The following is a 21046-nucleotide window of genomic DNA, read 5'->3' on the forward strand; positions in this document are numbered from 1 at the left end:
TAAAAACGATTGTGTGTGGGCTTCAGAGCATTTTTCGGGTTCTGAAAAACGGCGCAATTTTTTTTCTAACATGCTCTTTTTTTTTATCGACATTTTTAACGTTGTCGTTTTTAAGGTTGTAAAAAATTATCGTGTGTGGGCTTTTACGACGTGAAAAATCCGCGCATGCTCAGAAGCAAGTTATGAGACGGGAGCGCTCGTTCTGGTAAAACTACTGTTCGTAATGGAGTAAGCACATTCATCACACTGTAACAGACAGAAAAGCGCAAATCGCCTTTTACTAACACAAAATCAGCTAAAGCAGCTCCATGGGTGGTGTTATTCGCATGGAACTTCCCCTTTATAGTGCTGTCGTACGTGTTGTACGTCACCGTGCTTTGCTAGAGCATTTTTTTTTAACGATAGTGTGTAGGCAAGGCCGTTTTAATGATCGAATTGAAAAAAACATTGTTTTTTATAGACCCTTAAAAACTGTGTTTTTTACAACCCGAAAAACGATTGTGTGTACGCGGCATCAGGGATGTGGAGAAGCCAAGTTATTCCTACACACTCCTGAGATCCCTCAAGCTATCCTGTGAGTTAGAATCCTTGTGTTATCCCTTTTCCCACGGCCCACACACATACCAGACACACCATCTGACTGATCTGATAGACAGCCAACCAACCAACCATACACCACACACAGATCTGTCTGGCAGATACAATAGGTTACACATGATGACACTAATCTGCATGTAACTAGCAGCCATATTTCATACAGATTATCAGTTCCCGGCTCCCGGCAATACAGAGAAAAGTCATTGATAAAAAAAATAAAAATGTGCGTGGGGTTCACCCCAAATTCAATTACCAGGCCCTTCAGGTCTGGTATGGATATTAAGGGGAACACTGCGTCAAATTTCAAAAAAATTACATCGGGTTCCCCCCAAATATCCATACCAGACCCTTCAGAAATGACACTTTGTGCAGAAACAGTTCTAAGCATGGGAAACAAGCGCTACTTTATGGGCATACTATACACACCCCCAAGGTACAAAATGTAAAGGAATATTTCACTTTTATTGTTTCACTTTAAGCATTATAAAAATCACTGCTCACAAAAAAACTTCCGTTTTTAAAACTTTTTTTGCATTGATACATGTCCCCTGGGGCAGGACCCGGGTCCCCAAACACTTTTGACAATAACTTGCATATTAGCCTTTAAAATTAGCACTTTAGATTTCTCACATAGACTTTTACAGGGTGTTCCGCGGCTTTTCGAATTTGCCGAAAACACCCCGAATTGTCCGCTGTTCGCCAAACAGGCAAACAGGCAATGTTTGAGTCGAACATGAGTTTGACTCGAACTCAAAGCTCATCCCTACTAAGGACATGGATTACTGGAACCATGTACTGTGGTCTGATGAGACCAAGACAAACTTATTTGGTGTCAGATGGTGACAAGCCTGTGTGGCGGCAACCAGGTGAGGCGTACAAAGACAAGTGTGTCTTGCCTACAGTCAAGCATGGTGGAGGGAGTGTCATGGTCTGGGGCTGCATGAGTGCTGTCAGCACTGGGGAGCAACACTGGGGTGCTGCCAACATGTACTGTGACTAGGGTTGAGCGAACCCGAACTGTAAAGTTCGGGTTCGGTACGGACTTTGGGTTTTTTTTGCTCCCGAACCCGAACCTGAATAATTGGAAAAGTCCGGGTTCGGGTTCGGAGTTCGGGTATGTTTTGGCGCGCTGCACGGCAGCCAATCGCCATTCGTTTTACTACTGTGACTGGGAACTGATCACAGCCATGCCTACTTATGGCATGGCTGTGAATGGCCAGTGCAGCATGTGACCCATCATGTGACCAGTCTCTATATTAGATCGAGGCACACAGCACAGATCGTCACTTTGCTTTAGTTATGATAGGGAAAGGCTGCTGATTCTGCTGCTTAGGGACAGTGTCAGTCAGGTTTGATCCTGCTTCATACATCTGAACAAGCATTTTTTATTCATAGAACTCCGCTCTAGTTATGACAGGGACAGGCTGCTGAATGATTCTTAGGGACAGTGTCAGTGAGGTTTGATCCTGCTTCATACATCTAAAAAAGCACTATTTATTTCTTTGACATCATTATCATCTTATGGTTTATGGGCCGCTCGTCAGTCTGGTGTAGCTATGGCAGGGACAGGCTCCGGATTTTGAGGGACAGTGTCAGTGAGGTGTATGCTGCTTCAGAAATCTAAACCGGCAATCTTGATTTCTGTGACATCTGCTTCATATAGTACATTGTTTAGGGCTGGGTTACCTGCTTCTTGCTCTAGGTAGAGAAATATATAGGTGAATCTCTGCCCATTTCACCAGCACATTCTACCTGTCCCCTGTCATATACTGTGTGTGCAGTACAAATGTTTAGGGCTGGGTTACCTGCTTCTTGCTCTAGGTAGAGAAATATATAGGTGAATCTCTGCCTATTTCACCAGCTTACACTATTTTTGGATTTAAAATTTCTCAAAATTAGGGCAAGACCCTAAATTTGAGAAATATATAGGTGAATCTCTGCCCATTTCACCAGCACTCCACCAGTACATTGTTTAGGGCTGGGTTCCTGCTTCTTGCTATAGGTAGAGAAATATATAGGTGAATCTCTGCCTATTTCACCATATTACACTATTTTTGTATTTAAAATTTCTCAAAATTAGGGCAAGACCCTAAATTTGAGAAATATGAGGAAAACGTCAAATAAGGGACTTGGCCGCGGTCGTGGTGCTGCTGGTGGAGCTCCTGTTACAGGGAGAGGACGTGGTCGATCTGTGCCAGCTACACGCACAAGTGAAACACCTTTCTCAGGTGCGAGTAGGCGACAGAGCCTGCAGCAGTATTTGGTCGGGCCTAATCCAGCTCTACGAATGTTGAGGCCAGGAGCAGAACAGGCAGTAGTAGATTGGGTTGCTGACAGTGCCTCCAGTTCCTTCACATTGTTTTCCAACCAGTCTTGTGCTGAAAGCTCAGAGTTGGTGCCTGCAGCCGATGTCCACCATCAGTCTTTCACCTCACCCCCTTGCAAATCAGCCAAGCAGTCTGAGCCCCAAAGCATGCAGCAGTCTCTTCTTCTTTTTGATGAGTCTGTTAGCATGTGTTCCCAGGGCCATCCACCTAGCCCAGCCCCAGAAGGGGAAGAGATTGAGTACACCGATGCCCAACCACTTATATTTCAGGATGAGTTCATGGGGGGACCATCACAGCACGTCTTGCATGATGATGATGAAACACAGTTGCCAACTGCTGGTGCTTTTGCAATTGTGCAGCCCGACAAGGAGGGCAGTGGTGAAGACTGGGTGGAAGATGATGTGCAGGACGATGAGGTCCTCGACCCGACATGGAATCAACCTCATGCAGGTGACCCGTGTAGTTCGGAGGAAGAGGCGGTGGTCGCACAGAGCCACCAGCACAGCAGAAGAGGGAGCAGGGTGCAAAAGCGGAGCGTCTGTCCCCTAGACAGTATGCCTGCTACTGCCCAACGCAGCAAGGGACCGAGCACACCAAAGCCAGGTCCAAGGAGTTCCCTAGCGTGGCAGTTCTTCACACAATGTGCTGATGACAAGACACGTGTGGTTTGCACGTTGTGCAATCAGAGCCTGAAGCGAGGCATAAACGTTCTCAACCTGAGCACAACCTGCATGACCAGGCATCTAAGTGCAAAGCATGAGCTGCAGTGGAGTAGACACCTCAAAAACCAAGAAAGGTCTCTGGCTCCTCCTGCTTCCTCTTCTGCATCAGTCTCGGGCCTCTCTGCCTCTTCATCCACCTCTGTAGTGACAGTGCCACCTGCCACCCCTCAATTAGAGGACCGGCAAGCAACACTACCACCTGGGTCACCAAACATCTCCACAATGTTCCATGGAAGCATTCAGCTCTCCATCTCCCAAACACTGGAGCATAAGAGGAAGTACCCCTCTACCCACCCGCGATCCCTGGCCCTGAATGCCAGCATTTCAAAATTACTGGCCTTTAAAATGCTGTCATTCCGTCTGGTGGAGACGCAGAGTTTTAAACGCCTGATGGCATTGGCTGTCCCACAGTACGTCGTGCCCAGCCGCCACTACTTTTCCAGGCGAGCCATCCCTTCCCTGCACAACCAAGTGGGGGACAAAATCAGGTGTGCACTGCGCAACGCCATCTGTGCCAAGGTCCACCTAACTACGGATACGTGGACCAGTAAGCACGGTCAGGGACGTTATATCTCCCTAACAGCGCACTGGGTAAATGCAGTGGCGGCTGGGCCTGAGGCGGATAGCAGTTTGGCGCATATCGTTCCACCACCGAGGATTGCAGGGCGCTTCAGTTTGCCTCCTGTTGCTAACTCCTCCTACTCCGCTTCCTCATCCTCTACCGCCTCCTCATCTGGTCAGCGTAACACATTCACCACCAACTTCAGCACAGCCATGGGTAAACGACAGCAGGCAGTTTTAAAACTTTCCTGTTTGGGGGAAAAACCACAACCCGCGCAGGAGTTGTGGAGGGACATGGAACAACAGACCGATGAGTGGTTGGCGTCAGTGAGCCTCAAGCCGGGCCTGGTGGTGTGCGATAATGGGCGAAATCTCGTAGCAGCTCTGGGCCTAGCCGGTTTGACGCACATCCCTTGCCTGGCGCAAGTGCTGAATTTGGTGGTGCAGAGTTTCCTAAGAACTTACCCCAATATGCCACAGCTGCTGCAGAAAGTGCGGGCCGTCTGTGCGCACTTTTGGCGTTCTCACCCTGCTGCTGCTCGCCTGGCAGCGCTGCAGCGTAACTTCGGCCTTCCCGCTCACTGCCTCATATGTGATGTGCCCACAAGGTGGAACTCAACCTTGCACATGCTGGCCAGACTGTGCGAGCAGCAGCAGGTGATAGTGGAGTTCCAGCTGCAGCACGCACACGTGAGTCGCTCTGCGGAACAGAACCACTTTACCACCAATAACTGGGCCTCCATGCGAGACCTGTGTGCCTTGTGCTGTTTTGAGTACTCCACCAACATGGCCAGTGCCGATGACGCCGCTCTCAGCGTCACTATCCCAGTTCTATGCCTCCTTGAAAAAACACTACGGGCGATGATGGAAGAGGATGTGGCACAGGACGAGGAGGAGGAATCGGGATAATTTCCAAGGCTTTCAGGGCAGTCATTCACAAGTGGCTCCGAGGGTGGGTTCCTGCACCAACAAAGGCCAGGTACACAATTGTCCAGCAAGGGCACAGTTCTGGAGGATGACGCGGTGGAGGATGAGGAGGAGCAGGAAACACTGCATGTTCACAGCAGGATGGCATCCAGACCAGCTCATGGCCATTACTGGTGCGTGGCTGGGGGGATACAGAGGACACAGATGATACACCTCCCACAGAGGACAGCTGTTCGTTGCCTCTGGACAGCCTGGCACACATGAGCAATTACATGCTGCAGTGTCTCCGCAACGACCGGCGTGTTTCGCACATTATGACAGGTGCTGATTACTGGGTGGCCACGCTGCTGGATCCCCGTTACAAGGACAATGTACCGTCCTTAATCCCCTCACTGGAGCATGAACGCAAGATGCGCGAGTACAAGCGCACACTGGTAGACGCGCTGCTGGTGCAATTCCCACCTGGCAGCGGGGGCACATTGGAAGCAGGAGGCGAAGGCAGAGGAGGAGGAGGAAGAGGTCGCCAACGCAGCAGGGGCACCGCCAGCACCTCAGAAGGCAGGGTTAGTATGGCCGAAATGTGGAAAAGCTTTGTCAGCACGCCACAACAAACAGCACCACCAGCTGATATGGAACGTTTTAGCAGGAGGCAGCATTTCAGCAACATGGTTATGCCCCCTTAAACTTCTGGGTCTCCAAATTGGGCACATGCCTGAGCTTGCCCTTTACGCCTTGGAGGTGCTGGCCTGCCCTGCGGCCAGTGTATTGTCTGAACGTGTATTTAGCACGGCAGGGGGCGTTATCACAGACAAGTGCAGCCGCCTGTCCAGAGCCAATGTGGACAAGCTCACGTTCATTAAAATGAACCAGGCATGGATCCCAGAGGAGTTGTCCGTACCTTGTGCAAAATAGACACCGGGCCGGCCTTACCCAGCCATTGGTTTTTTTCTGATCTTTCTAGGGTTGCCATCTCATCCCTTTAAAAGCAAAAACATATTAATTACACAGGTTCTCTGGCTGATTAAGTTGCTGCTAATTAAACTCACTTGGTGCCTTATCGACAGTAAATTAGCCCCAGAACCTGTGTAATTACTCTGTGTTCTGGTTTAAAGGGATGAGGTAGCAACCCTAGATGTTTCTCACTCTTTTGGGGTTTACCCTAATTTAAAAAATACATATATTAAAAACCAAAACCTGCTGTGTTGGCTTCCTCCTCCTCCTCCTCCTCCTCCTCCACCTACACCGCCACATCCACCTCAACCTCCTAATACATATGGACCTCGTCCTCCTAGGTCAAAATGATTTTATTTTTTATTTTTATTTTTTTATGTTATTTTATGTTATTTTAAGTTATTTACCTATCCACATTTATTTTAAGAGTACTTGCCATGCTGTTCCCGACATTTTGCAAAATTATATTTTTTTATGTTATTTTGAGTTATTTCCCTATCCACATTTATTTTCAGAGTACTTGCCATGCTCTTCCCGACATTTTGCAAAATGTTTTTTTTATTTTTATTTTTTTATGCCATTTTGAGTTATTTCCCTATCCACATTTATTTTCAGAGTACTTGCCATGCTCTTCCCGACATTTTGCTGCCATTTGCAGCCCTCCAGCCCTTTGCCTTAGTTTTTTAGAGACATTTTTGTAGTCAAAAGTCCGGGTTCCCCATTGACTTCAATGGGGTTCGGGTCAAAGTCCGGGTTCGGTCCCGAACCCAAACTTTTTTTTCAAAGTCCGGGTTCGGATCCGAACCCGGACATCCAGGTGTCCGCTCAACTCTAGCCATAATGTGATATTGTGATATTTTTATTAATGAAGGTTTGTCAGGAAAAATACCCCACTATGGTCACTAGATGGAGCTGACAATCATAGGAAATGCCTTTGTTACATTATGACTAGAATATGTAATGGCTGGATGAGTGATTGTCACATTCATCCCATGAATTTTCTATAAGTAGACGTCTTATTTCCCTTCATTAGACATCTCTTCATACTAATACCTGAGATCATACTCATACACTTTAAGTGGTTGTAAAGGTTCAGTTTATTATTTTAAATCACAAACATGTCATACTTACCTCCACAGTGCAGTTTGTTTTGCCAAAAGCCCCCTCCCAAGGTTCTTCTATGTATTTGGGGGACCTTTGGAGGGTCTGTGTGCTGTATAATAAAAAAAGAAACCGGCAACAAAATGTAGTTTTCAGGAAATTTAAACTGATACATTTTTTTCTTTGTAAATGTCACTTTTTCTGTAGCCCGTCCTACAGCAAGAATGAGAAAATGTATAGAGACCCCCAAGTACAGGCCAGACCCTCTGAGTGTTAGATGGATATTAAAGGGGACCTCACAGGTAGGGTTGTCCCGATACCACTTTTTTAGGACCGAGTACAAGTACCGATACTTTTTTTCAAGTACTCGCCGATACCGAATACCGATACTTTTTTTTTAAATGTGTCCCCAAATGCAGCCATGTCCCCCCACAAATGCAGCCATGTCCCCCCCATATATGCAGCCATGTCCCCCCACAAATGCAGCCATGTCCCCCCCATATATGCAGCCATGTCCCCCCCATATATGCAGCCATGTCCCCCCCATATGCAGCCATGTCCCCCCCATATATGCAGCCATTTCCCCCCATATATGCAGCCATGTCCCCCCCATATGCAGCCATGTCCCCCCCATATATGCAGCCATGTCCCCCCCATATGCAGCCATGTCCCCCCCATATATGCAGCCATTTCCCCCCCATATATGCAGCCATGTCCCCCCACAGATGCAGCCATGTCCCCCCCATATATGCAGCCATGTCCCCCCCATATGCAGCCATGTCCCCCCCATATATGCAGCCATTTCCCCCCCATATATGCAGCCATGTCCCCCCACAGATGCAGCCATGTCCCCCCCATATATGCAGCCATGTCCCCCCATATGCAGCCATGTCCCCCCCATATGCAGCCATGTCCACCCATATCCAGCCATGTCCCCCCATATCCAGCCATGTCCCCCCATATCCAGCCATGTCCCCCCATATGCAGCCATGTCCCCCCCATATGCAGCCATGTCCCCCCCATATGCAGCCATATCCCCCCTATATGCAGCCATGTCCCCCCCCCATATGCAGCCATGTCCCCCCCCATATCCAGCCATGTCCCCCCATATATGCAGCCATGTCCCCCGTACCTACATGCTGCTGCTTGATTAATACGGGCGGGGAACATTACAGCTGTCATTTGAATAGCTATAGTGTTTCGCGCCACGCTGCGTATAGACACTCCCCTTTGCTCGGGATTGGACAGTTCACCCAAGCAAGGGGGAGTGTCCATACGCGGCACAGCGGGAAACATTACAGCTATTCAAATGAAAGCTGTAGTATTCCCCGCCCGTATTAACCAAGCGGCGGCAGCGGGGATGCGGCGTAGCGGCAGGCGTGGCGGTGGCGGCGGGGGGGGGGGGCGAGTATCGGATGAGGCATCGGGGGAATTTGCGGGAGTACAAGCACCCCCTGCAAATACTCGGAATCGGTCCCGATACCGATACTAGTATCGGTATCGGGACAACCCTACTCACAGGGAATCTAAACATGCAGCCTGGCTGACCAGGAAAGGGGGAGGGGTGAGCATGTGGCCCCACCCCTTCTCAACCATACCAGACCATGTGCCGTTAACATGGGGGGACTCTTCCCATGAAAAAGCACCGTGGCCCCATCCTCACAATTCTAGCTTGGTGGATGTGGGGGTCTGTGAACAGGGGGGCTTATCAGAATTTGGAACCCCTCTATAATATTTGGGGTCCCACATATACTGCTCCTCCCCCACATTAATTAATTTGAGGTACATATCGCTCCTACTCATTCACAATAAGAAATAAAACAATAAAGACTCTCAATGTCTTTTGTTAAAATAAAATCCCCCAAATAAGTCTCTCATTATAAATCCGTCGTCAATCCCGATGCCAACCCCCCACTGACTCCCCCATAACCCCCAATGACCCCCCACACAGGAGCGATCTCTGATGGTAACACTCACTGACTGATAGTGTCCTGAGCTGTCATCAGCTATATAAAGGAAGGGGCGGGGATAGTGGTGACATCATTGCTCAGATATGGTCATATTCAGAGAATGATGTCATGATCTATGCCCCTCCCATTTGCCTACGTGGCCATGTAAGGGAATGGGCAGGGTGAAGTCAGCGGTTGCTAAGGAAACAGCTGTTCAGGAAGTCTTTGCTTCCCTAGAAACCAGTGACAGCCAGAAGCCGTCACATTCGTCTGTGCCAAATGCTGTAAACATTGGATGTTCAGAAGAATGTGGGAGGAGCCAGTGTTCATCCAATCTTCTGTTCAGACACAGAGCTCCTCCCTAATGCAGATTATTGTCAGTGTGTGGAAGTGATTGGTGTCAGTGGGATAAAATCAGCCCCATTGTTGGTGTCCGTGAGATAAAATAAGCCCCATTGTTGGTGTCAGTGAGATAAAATCAGCCCCATTGTTGGTGTCAGTGGAATAAAATAAGCCCCATCATTCGTGTCCCTGTGATAAAATAAGTCCCATAGTTGGTGTCAGTGAGATCAATTAAGCCCCATTCTTGGTGTCAGCTAGAGAAAAAAAAAAAAAAACATTGTTGGTGTCCGTGATAATAAATAAGCCCCATTGTTGGTGTCAGTGATAATAAATAAGCCCCATTGTTGGTGTCAGTGATAATAAATAAGCCCCATTGTTGGTGTCAGTGATAATAAATAAGCCCCATTGTTGGTGTCAGTGATAATAAATAAGCCCCATTGTTGGTGTCAGTGAGATAAAATAAGCCCCATTGTTGGTGTCAGTGAGAATAAATAAGCCCCATTGTTGGTGTCAGTGATAATAAATAAGCCCCATTGTTGGTGTCAGTGAGATAAAATAAGCCCCATTGTTGGTGTCAGTGAGATAAAATAAGCTCCATTGTTGGTGTCAGTGATAATAAATAAGCCCCATTGTTGGTGTCAGTGGTAATAAATAAGCCCCATTGTTGGTGTCAGTGATAATAAATAAGCCCCATTGTTGGTGTCAGTGAGAATAAATAAGCCCCATTGTTGGTGTCAGTGATAGTAAATAAGCCCCATTGTTGGTGTCAGTGATAATAAATAAGCCCCATTGTTGGTGTCAGTGAGATGAAATAAGCCCCATTGTTGGTGTCAGTGATAATAAATAAGCCCCATTGTTGGTGTCGGTGATAATAAATAAGCCCCATTGTTGGTGTCAGTGATAATAAATAAGCCCCATTGTTGGTGTCAGTGATAATAAATAAGCCCCATTGTTGGTGTCAGTGATAATAAATAAGCCCCATTGTTGGTGTCAGTGAGATAAAATAAGCCCCATTGTTGGTGTCAGTGAGAATAAATAAGCCCCATTGTTGGTGTCAGTGATAATAAATAAGCCCCATTGTTGGTGTCAGTGATAATAAATAAGCCCCATTGTTGGTGTCGGTGATAATAAATAAGCCCCATTGTTGGTGTCGGTGATAATAAATAAGCCCCATTGTTGGTGTCAGTGATAATAAATAAGCCCCATTGTTGGTGTCAGTGATAATAAATAAGCCCCATTGTTGGTGTCAGTGAGAATAAATAAGCCCCACTGTTGGTGTCAGTGATAATAAATAAGCCCCATTGTTGGTGTCAGTGATAATAAATAAGCCCCATTGTTGGTGTCAGTGATAATAAATAAGCCCCATTGTTGGTGTCAGTGATAATAAATAAGCCCCATTGTTGGTGTCAGTGATAATAAATAAGCCCCATTGTTGGTATCAGTGAGAATAAATAAGCCCCATTGTTGGTGTCAGTGATAATAAATAAGCCCCATTGTTGGTGTCAGTGAGAATAAATAAGCCCCATTGTTGGTGTCGGTGATAATAAATAAGCCCCATTGTTGGTGTCAGTGAGAATAAAGTGTAACCCCAGCCCAGCATTGGTGGTCAGTGGTGGTACTTACCTGATCACACACTCCCGCTGCCTCTCTGCTGATGTCGGAGTTCTACTATCACTGTCAGAAAGGAGATCACTGCTCCCCACAGTCTGGTATAATTGCAGTGCCTGGTGATGGGGCCCAGAGAATGTTCCCCCCGTCATCCCCTCACTGACACTCCGCACTCGGAGTCCTGGAACCTGTGAGATGAGGACATGAGGGGACAGAGGAATAAATCCCGGGACTGTCCATCATCTGGAAGCAATGGCAAGGCTGTAATCACATTATGAGGTATTTCTCTGGGCTGCAGTTCCTCTGAACTCCACAAGATGGTGATCTCACTTCTACTCAAACAGGAAGTATCCAATAGGAGACAGACAGGAAGTGATGTCAGGTACAGACAGGAAGTTCCGGGTGAGAGGTGAGTCGGGAGGAAGTAGAGAGAAGACGTTGCTGGAAGAGGCAGCAGAGGAGGTAATAAGATCTTATTTTCTATTTACACCCAGTAACCCCGTCATGTCCGTCCTCTTCCTCCATAGTCATGATGATATAGAAGTTATATTAAATTATTCTGGGCTATTAATGGTTAAGGAATCTGGGTGGGGGTAGGATCGATTTTTAGGACCTCTTCACCGGGAAATCGCCCTCCTGGACAAAGATTGGCGTTTTCCAATCCAAACGCGTTGGATGTCACCAGATAGGAGAGGAGCCCTCTCTGTTTACATCAAAGGGTATCCGGCCCGCCATCCAATGGAGTATCTGCAGCCGGGACTCTGGCGGGGGATTAGCTCTTCTGCTCCTAATGCCAGTATTCCCCATTTACTGCTATAGAGGCGTCTTTTGGTTCACAGGCACCACAAACTCTTTGGGACTACAGAGCCCAGCACACCCAGTCATCTACATAATTTGTTATCAGGAAGTTTTAGTGGAACTATCGTGTTGTGGATTCAGATATTTTGTCCATAGTGCAAGCGCTGCCCCAACATTTATTATTTGTAGATTAACCCCTTCAGGGTCAGAACATTCTCTTCATTTTGGAGATAAATTCTAGTAATATGATCCTCTAAACAAACATCACTGACAATAAAGAGACAAGACAATGACCACCCTGACCATATATGTCCTACAAAGGGCAATTATTACACTACACAGGCAGCCAATGGGCAATCATTAAAATATGCAGCCAACACAATGATGGAGTGCAGGGGTCTGGAGTATGGAGCGTAGAGCCTCTTACATTGCTGGTCAGGAGGAAGAAAACCTTCCCCAGCCAGAAATGGAAAATAGGTTCCATCATTGGTGTCAGAGGAAGGAAAATACTAAAGGTTCTGTGGGAAGTAGAGGAGCTGAGGGGTCTCTGAGGAGGTAGTGGAACTAAATTGAGCCTCCTGAGGGTTTACTGTATCTGAAGGACTCTTTTGGACCCCTGAGCAGGAAGTGAAGCAGAAGGACTTAGGGAGCCTTTTAGGAAGTAATAATGCAGAAGAACTTTGAGAGGTTAGTGGGGCTGGAGGGCTGTGGGGCCTCTGAAGGGGTAGTCAGGCTGCACGGCTCTGAGGTAAGGGGGGCATCAGGGCTCGTAGGGGCTCTTGGTCTCTGATGCTCCTCCCACCCCACCTGCACTTACTTTTCTGAGCTCCTTAAAGAACTCCTGCCAGCAAGTGAAGGAAGCCTTCACCTCACCATCTCACTGGTCAAGAAATATGTTGCAGGACACAAAATAGACCAAGAAAACAAACCCCTCCCCCTGCTGTCCTCCCCCTTCACACAATGGGCTGCCATTGAAGGGAAAATAATAGACTCCTTCCCCACAGCTCTCTACTACACCAGCAGCATCCTCCTGCTATCCAATCCAATCTCTTCTCTTACTGCAGAGAGTGACATCACTCCTGTCAGTCAGCAGGCTGCCGGAGATTGGAGCCTTGCAGCCGGAGTTCTGGAAATTATCCTGATTAGCCCGCAACTCCGGCCAAAAGTTAGCAAGTTCCCTTCCTGGACATCATGATGACCCGACATTGACCTCACAGCAAACAAGTCACAGGAAGGATCGTATTTATGATTCCTTGTCTGCAGATCTAAAACTAATCAAAACCAATTCAGAAACCAAATAAATCCAACAGAGAAAAGGGAATTTCTGATCAAAGAGGGTACCGGACCTCACAAATGTAGCAAACACTAAACATTTCAAACTAAATGTGTTCCCATGGGGGGAGTAGTCCTTAAATATCCAGCAACCCTCCTATTCCCCCCCCCCTCACATCCACATCCTATTATTGTGTGACCAATACCATCCAAATAATTCTTACTTTCATTTCCCAAAGTTATCTATCTACAAGGAGACCTGTATAGATCAAATGACGGGACCAATGAGGATGGAGGAGGACCGGAGTCACATGACTGAGAAGATACTAAACCTCACCCTGGAGATCATCTACCTGCTGACCGGAGAGGTGAGGAGGATTCTGGGAGGTCACATGACATCACTCTTATCTCTATTAATAAAACACAGACCTGACCGGAGAGGTGAGGAGGATTCTGGGAGGTCACATGACATCACTCTTATCTCTATTAATAATACACAGACCTGACCGGAGAGGTGAGGAGGATTCTGGGAGGTCACATGACATCACTCTTATCTCTATTAATAAAACACAAACCTGACCGGAGAGGTGAGGAGGATTCTGGGAGGTCACATGACATCACTCTGATCTCTAATAATAAAACACAGACCTGACCGGAGAGGTGAGGAGGATTCTGGGAGGTCACATGACATCACTCTTATCTCTATTAATAATACACAGACCTGACCGGAGAGGTGAGGAGGATTCTGGGAGGTCACATGACATCACTCTTATCTCTATTAATAAAACACAAACCTGACCGGAGAGGTGAGGAGGATTCTGGGAGGTCACATGACATCACTCTGATCTCTAATAATAAAACGCAGACCTGACCGGAGAGGTGAGGAGGATTCTGGGAGGTCACATGACATCACTCTTATCTCTATTAATAATACACAGACCTGACCGGAGAGGCGAGGGGGATTCTGGGAGGTCACATGACATCACTCTTCTCTCTATTAATAATACAGACCTGACCGGAGAGGTGAGGAGGATTCTAACATGATATTCCTATTGGTTCCTCAATACAGAGATTTCCTCTTGTGAAGTCAGGTGATCACATGACCATCACAGTGCCTCCATGTGACTCCCTAAAACCTGAGAGACACAACATGGAGAAGATTCTAGAAGTCACCAAGAAGATGATGGAGCTGCTGACAGGAGAGGTGAGGAGGATTCTGGGACATTATCCAGTAACAGACAAGGGGTGTGTCTGGATGGTGACTGTATCATTGTGTGTGTCAGGTTCCTATAAGGTGTCAGGATGTCACTGTCTATTTCTCCATGGAGGAGTGGGAGTATTTAGAAGGACACAAGGATCTCTACAAGGACGTCATGATGGACAATCAGCCGCCCCTCACATCACCGGGTAAGAGGAGACTTTATTGTAAAGGAGAGAGCAGTACGGAGGCTCCACCTAGATCCCCCATCATCTGATAAACACATAGAAACAATGTATTCAGTCAGTGTGTGTTTCCTACAGATGGATCCAGTAATGGGAACCCACCAGAGAGATGTCCCCGTCCTCTGTATTCCCGGGATTCCACACAGGAAGGTCACACCATCCCCCACTATCATCAGGTAAATGAGGAACAATCACTGATAGTATCATTAGGATGTCTACATTCTAATAAGGAGTATGAAACATAAAAAACAAAAATACACTATACACCAAATCGAGTAAACTACAAATTTATTGAGCAATGGGCTCAAGATCAACAACATAAGTACCATAACTATCCTCATAATATCCTAACAACCTCCAATTATTATATAGCTTGGGTCTGGGAAATTTGTTTGGTCCACCACCAGTGCTATACATGTATGTTTTTAGTGGGCTGTGCACTTATTTGAATTGTTTTTACTTCAAGGGTTAATTTTACCTGGGTCCGGATTTTTGTTAGTAATGGTTCCAGTGTTATTACATACAGGAGGGGCGAGAGCGGGCAACCCTGTCTGGTTCCATTTTTCATTTCGAACACAGACGACACACTCCCATTGACCTTCACCCTTGCCGTCAGGTATAAATATAGATTCCTTACCCACTTCATAAATTTTGGTCCCAGACCTATGCTTCGTAGGGTCTCCATCATAAACCCCCAGTCGACTCGGTCAAATGCTTTTTCAGCATCTATTGACATGAGTACGACTGGGGGTTTCTTTTTTTTTTCTTGCTGTAATAGGAGAATTGTCCTTGTACTATTATCTCTCCCTTCCCTACCTTTTACAAACCCTGCCTGGTCAGTATTTATCAGTTCAGGCATTAAACTTTTTATCCTTGCTGCCAATACTTTTGCGTACACCTTCAAATCCGCATTCAACAATGCTATTGGTCGATAATTGGAGCACAAGGTTCCATCTTTTCCTAATTTAGGGATAATAGTGATATTAGCAAGGAGCGATTCTTTTCTAATTTCTTCTTCATCTCCTATCTTGTTAAAATAATTGCACATCTCCGGGACCAAAAGTTCTTTGAATGTTTTATAATATTTAATCGGTAAACCGTCAGGGCCTGGGCTCTTACCCCCTGGTGTCTCCTGGAAAGCTTTACAAATCTCCTCCTGAGTAATTGGATCCTCCAGGGATTCAATATCATTTTGTGATATCTTTGGCAAGTTAACTTCTTCTAAGTACTCTTTGATTTTTCTTTTTCTAATATCTTCTTGCTCTTGAGTCTCATTAGTTCGAATGGAGTATAGAGAGCTATACAAAGTCTGAAACGCCTCTGCAATTTCAGAAGTCTATTTCATCTGGCCTTCATGATTTTTAATTTTTTCAATATAATTTATATTTTTTTTCCTTAGATATTCTAGCTAAATATTTCCCTGGTTTGTCCCCCCCCCCTTATATCTTTCTTTAGCAACATTTTTAAATATTTTTCTGGTTTCTAGTTTCATCAAATCTCTAAGTTGGGCCCTCTTTATCACTATTTTCTGTTGTACTTCACTTTCTCCTCGTTCTTTGTGTGCTATCTCCAATTCGTGAAGATGCGTTGTTAATGTTTTCATGTTTAATTCTCTTGCCTTTTTTATACCTGCTCCTGCAGAAATTATTTCCCTCTAATATATGCCTTATGGGCTTCCCATACTGTAGCTGTACTTACAGCCGACGTATTGTTTATCCTGAAATATTGTTCCAAATCATTTTTCACCATCTTGCTTACCTCTATGTTCTCTATAAGTTCTTCATTTAAATTCCACGTTCCTTTTTTTTGCTCTAACTCTTTGAATCTTAATTTCACTATTACCGGCGCGTGATCTGAGATTGTTATTACACCTATTGAGGTTTTAACTATATCTTCCAATAACTCATGATCCACCATCATATAGTCCAATCTTGAGTATGTACCGTGCACAGACGAGTAATATGTGTAATCTTTTTTATTTGGGTGTGTGATCCTCCATGGATCTATTAATTGCTGATTATGCATTTTTTTTCTTCGTTTTCGGAGTTGCTTAGTATCTTGCGTCTGTGCACCGGACGTACTATCAAGATGGCGTTCCATTGAGAAATTGAAATCTCCTGCCAAAATTACGTATCCCTGTTTGAAGTCCATTAAGGCATTCAGAATCCCGCTAAGGAATTTTTGCGGGTGTCTATTAGGGCAGTATATATTTGCAAGCGTATATTTTTTTCCCTGAAGGACCCCTCTCAGAAACAAATAGCGACCCTCTGGGTCAACTTTCCTCTCGTCTACCTTAAAAGAGATGTTTTTCCCTATCCCTATAGCCACCCCTTTAGCTCTCTTCTTTGGAGAGTCACCATAATACCAGTTTGGGACTGCCCGAGAATAAGGTCTGACATTAGATTCCAATGTTATGTGTGTCTCCTGAAGAAAAACGATTTCTGCGGAATACCTTTCCACCTCTCTTAACACCATATGTCTCTTCTAAGGGGAACTAAGACCTCTTACATTGTATGTTATTAAGTTTATATTAGTCATAGCTTTTTTTTTTTCCCCCGTTTCCGGTACAGATATTTTTTTTGTTTTAAGGCACACAGCTCTGAGTCCCCATCTCCTCCCCCCCAAGCCTTTCCTCCCTTACCATCCCCCCCTCTCCCCCCCACCCTCCCCTCCGGTCATAGCTTGACCCTATGGTCTTCATTTGGAGCCTTTTCTATTTGGCGCTCTTGGCGCTCTTTTGCTCCTCAGGCTAAGGTGGAGTTCTATTTTAGCCCGGTCTCCTTTCCCCCGGTACTGGGGAACTGGTGGAGGAGTGCTCTCAGGGTCCCCCCTCTCCCCTGTCCCACTCTAATAGCTTACTATATTGACCCTCCTTGTCCCCCTCCCCGCCCACCAGCCCCCCCGCCTCCTCCCCGACCAACCAACGCCATTGGAAATGTTTTGGTATTGGGATGTCTAATCTTTGACATAATTCTGGTATTTCCTCAATGAACCTCAGTCTTGCCGAGATCCCATTTTTCCTGCCTATTAGGCACGCTGGGAATCCCCAATTATACTGAATTTCATGCTCCTGCAAAACTCCTAACAATGGTTTTAAGCTCCTTCTTCTTTTTAACGTCTCTTGAGACAGGTCTTGGTAAATTTGTCCCATGTGTCCTGACGAAGTTCCGCCCCCTGGAACGAAACATGTAGACGCTGGGATTTCCTTCCTCCTTTTTCATCTGGCCCGACCACCCCATCTTAGCAGAGAGCTCAAGTTTTTCATCGGGGGGGTAATACAGCTGACTGTGTATGAGTTCATTAAAGAGTCCAGCCACCTATGATTGGATCAGCTGATCAGCACATGGTGCACAGCAGTGGAGCATTTGATACTCATCAGGACTCGATCATACACAAGAGATTGGAGAGACCGGGTACACACGACTGGAGCAGCTGATCAGCACAGAGAATGTGAATGTTGTCTGGATTTCATCCTAATATAGGAGAGCTGTACTTGCTGGGAATAGCAGAGTGAACATTATTTCCATTCCTTCACTTGGAGGGGAGCATGAACCGAGAACTGTGAGTACTTCTGACGCCCACATTGGGAGTCGTGTGCCCTGGTGGCATTACTGACAGGTTGAAGTTTGGCTGTTTTTTGTTGGGAATTTCCCTCCCCATCTCACTGGCTTACCACTCATCTCTGCCAGCCCTCCCAGCCATTGTTATCAGTACGCTCCCACGGAATGTTTATCATGCTGGTATAAGTGGCATATATCTGATCTCCTACACATCCCTTCATATTGACTGTCATGTACAAGTCTCCTTCATACACCTTGTATTACCAGCGCAGCAGCTGGACACCGATTCTCTGATATTTGAGCTTTTTATTCTTTTATGTTCCTTAGCAGTTTTCTTTAGACAACACCCCCTCGGTTATAGGGTGAGTACTACCTTCTTCTTCTATTAGTGGGATTCCCATTTTTTCTTCTTTGCTACATGATCTGTACATTATCTGCATTGTTACCATTGATGTCATTTTTATTCTATATTCAGAGTGGAAACCTGAGAGATCCTAAAGTTGAGGTTAAAGAAGAGATAAAAGAGGAGGATGATGAGGATGGGGTGATGGAGGAAGAACACAAAGATCTGTACCAGGACACCATGGTGGAGTCATCCAGCTACAGAAACCCCCCAGAGAGATGTCCCCGTCCTCTGTATTCCCGGGATTCCACACAGGAAGGTCACACCATCCCTCCTTATTTAAAGGTTGGTGGGACGGAACATCTAGACATGGACTTGTGGGGGATGTGTGGATTTTATAGATGTGATGTCACAATAATAAAGCTTATATCTTACAGATGATATTCTCTCTCATTCTCTTGGTTTAGAGTGGAGATCCAATCGATATAGAATTTGAGGTGAAATCAGAAGAAGAAGAGACGTATGTGAGGGATGATCAGCAGTCTATGGAGGAGGATGGAATAACGGGGACATTTATAGAGGAGGACACTCCTACAGAGATCAGCACAGGTGGGTCATTAACACTAAATCCATTCCTCCACCCATACTGCTCACTGATTGGTCCAGAGTAGGGCGGGGACTGGGTGATATCAGCCTGTAATCCCCTGGTCACTTTCCTGAGCTGTGTTCCCCGTCCTGTATTCCTGTATTTCTCTAGGATAATCTTCCTTCTCTGTGCTGCAGACACAATTTATGTCTCTAGACTGGATTTATGGAGATTCTGGGGTTCAGCTGGCAGCAAAATGTTTATGTTCACTATAAATGTTACTAGATCTAGGCACCTGGGGTATGTGCTTTGGGTCTTCTGCCCCATACCTGGGTATGCCTAGATATCTGAACAGGATTACTTGTTCTGTTGTCTGCTGGCTGTGCCGGGTGGAGGGATATGTCTGTATAGGCTCAGACCCAAGTCACTGAGTGCAGTCTCAGGAGATGGGAGGCAGCGGTGTGGGATCTCTGCAACTTGTCTCATGTAAACATTTCATCCACCACTGATTACTGAATACCAATATTATGAGTCCTGACCCTTACACTGTATAATTTATATTGTACATTATACACCTGACCCCTGCACTATATACTGTGTTGTACATTACATCATTCTGATACTATATAGTCCTATCTGTTGTATCTTATACAATATGTTGTACATTACATAGTCCTGACTTCTGCTCTCTCCCCTCTACCCACTGCTATATATACACATAATATGTATTCTCTTTTGTTACACCCATTTCCTACCAGCTGGACATTTTATATCTGATGATGTGATTGGAGTACAGCAGGAACCAATCAGCTCATGTCTAGTAATAATCTTTGTATTTCTATTTTAGTAGATGGACGGGAGATGAGGAAAACCTCAGAGGATTGTCTCACTTTGCCTCCAGACTGTAAAGTAGAAGATGAGGATATCACACAGTATAGTCCAGGAGAAAACCCGACTACCTCAAATGTCCATCCGGCACCACACAGTGTAGATGGACCATCGTATTCCTCTTATCTTGAGGAACCTCAGACTGTGCAGGACGGTGCCGGACCATCGTATTCCTCTTATCCTGAGGAACCTCAGACTGTGCGGGACGGCGCCGGACCATCGTATTCCTCTTATCCTGAGGAACCTCAGACTGTGCGGGACAGTGCCGGACCATCGTATTCCTCTTATCCTGAGGAACCTCAGACTGTGAGGGACGGTGCCGGACCATCGTATTCCCCTTATACTGAGGAACCTCAGACTGTGCGGGACGGTGCCGGACCATCGTATTCCTCTTATCCTGAGGAACCTCAGACTGTGAGAGACGGTGCCGGACCATCGTATTCCTCTTATCCTGAGGAACCTCAGATTGTTCGGGACGGTGCCGGACCATCGTATTCCTCTTATCCTGAGGAACCTCAGACTGTGCGGGACGGTGCCGGACCATCGTATTCCTCTTATCCTGAGGAACGTCAGACTGTGCAGGATGGTGCCGGACCATCGTATTCCTCTTATCCTGAGGAACCTCAGACTGTGAGGGACGGTGCCGGACCATTGTATTCCTCTTATCCTGAGGAACCTCAGACTGTGCGGGACGGTGCCGGACCATCGTATTCCTCTTATCCTGAGGAACCTCAGACTGTGCGGGACGGTGCCGGACCATCGTATTCCTCTTATCCTGAGGAACCTCAGACTGTGAGGGACGATGTCGTTCTTCCAACAGATGAGAGGTTTTCCTGTACTGAGTGTGGGAAGTGCTTCCGTTTTAAATCCAATCTTAATAGGCATAAAAGATCTCACACGGGGGAGAAGCCGTATTCCTGTCCTGAGTGTGGGAAATGTTTTGCAGCGAAGTCCCATCTTTACAGACATCAGAGATCTCACACAGGGGAGAAGCTGTATTCGTGTTCTGAGTGTGGGAAATGTTTTTCACAGAAGTCCGATCTTTACACACATCAGAGATCTCACACGGGG

Source organism: Rana temporaria, assembly GCF_905171775.1.
Source record: "Rana temporaria chromosome 4 unlocalized genomic scaffold, aRanTem1.1 chr4k, whole genome shotgun sequence".
NCBI lineage: Eukaryota > Metazoa > Chordata > Amphibia > Anura > Ranidae > Rana > Rana temporaria.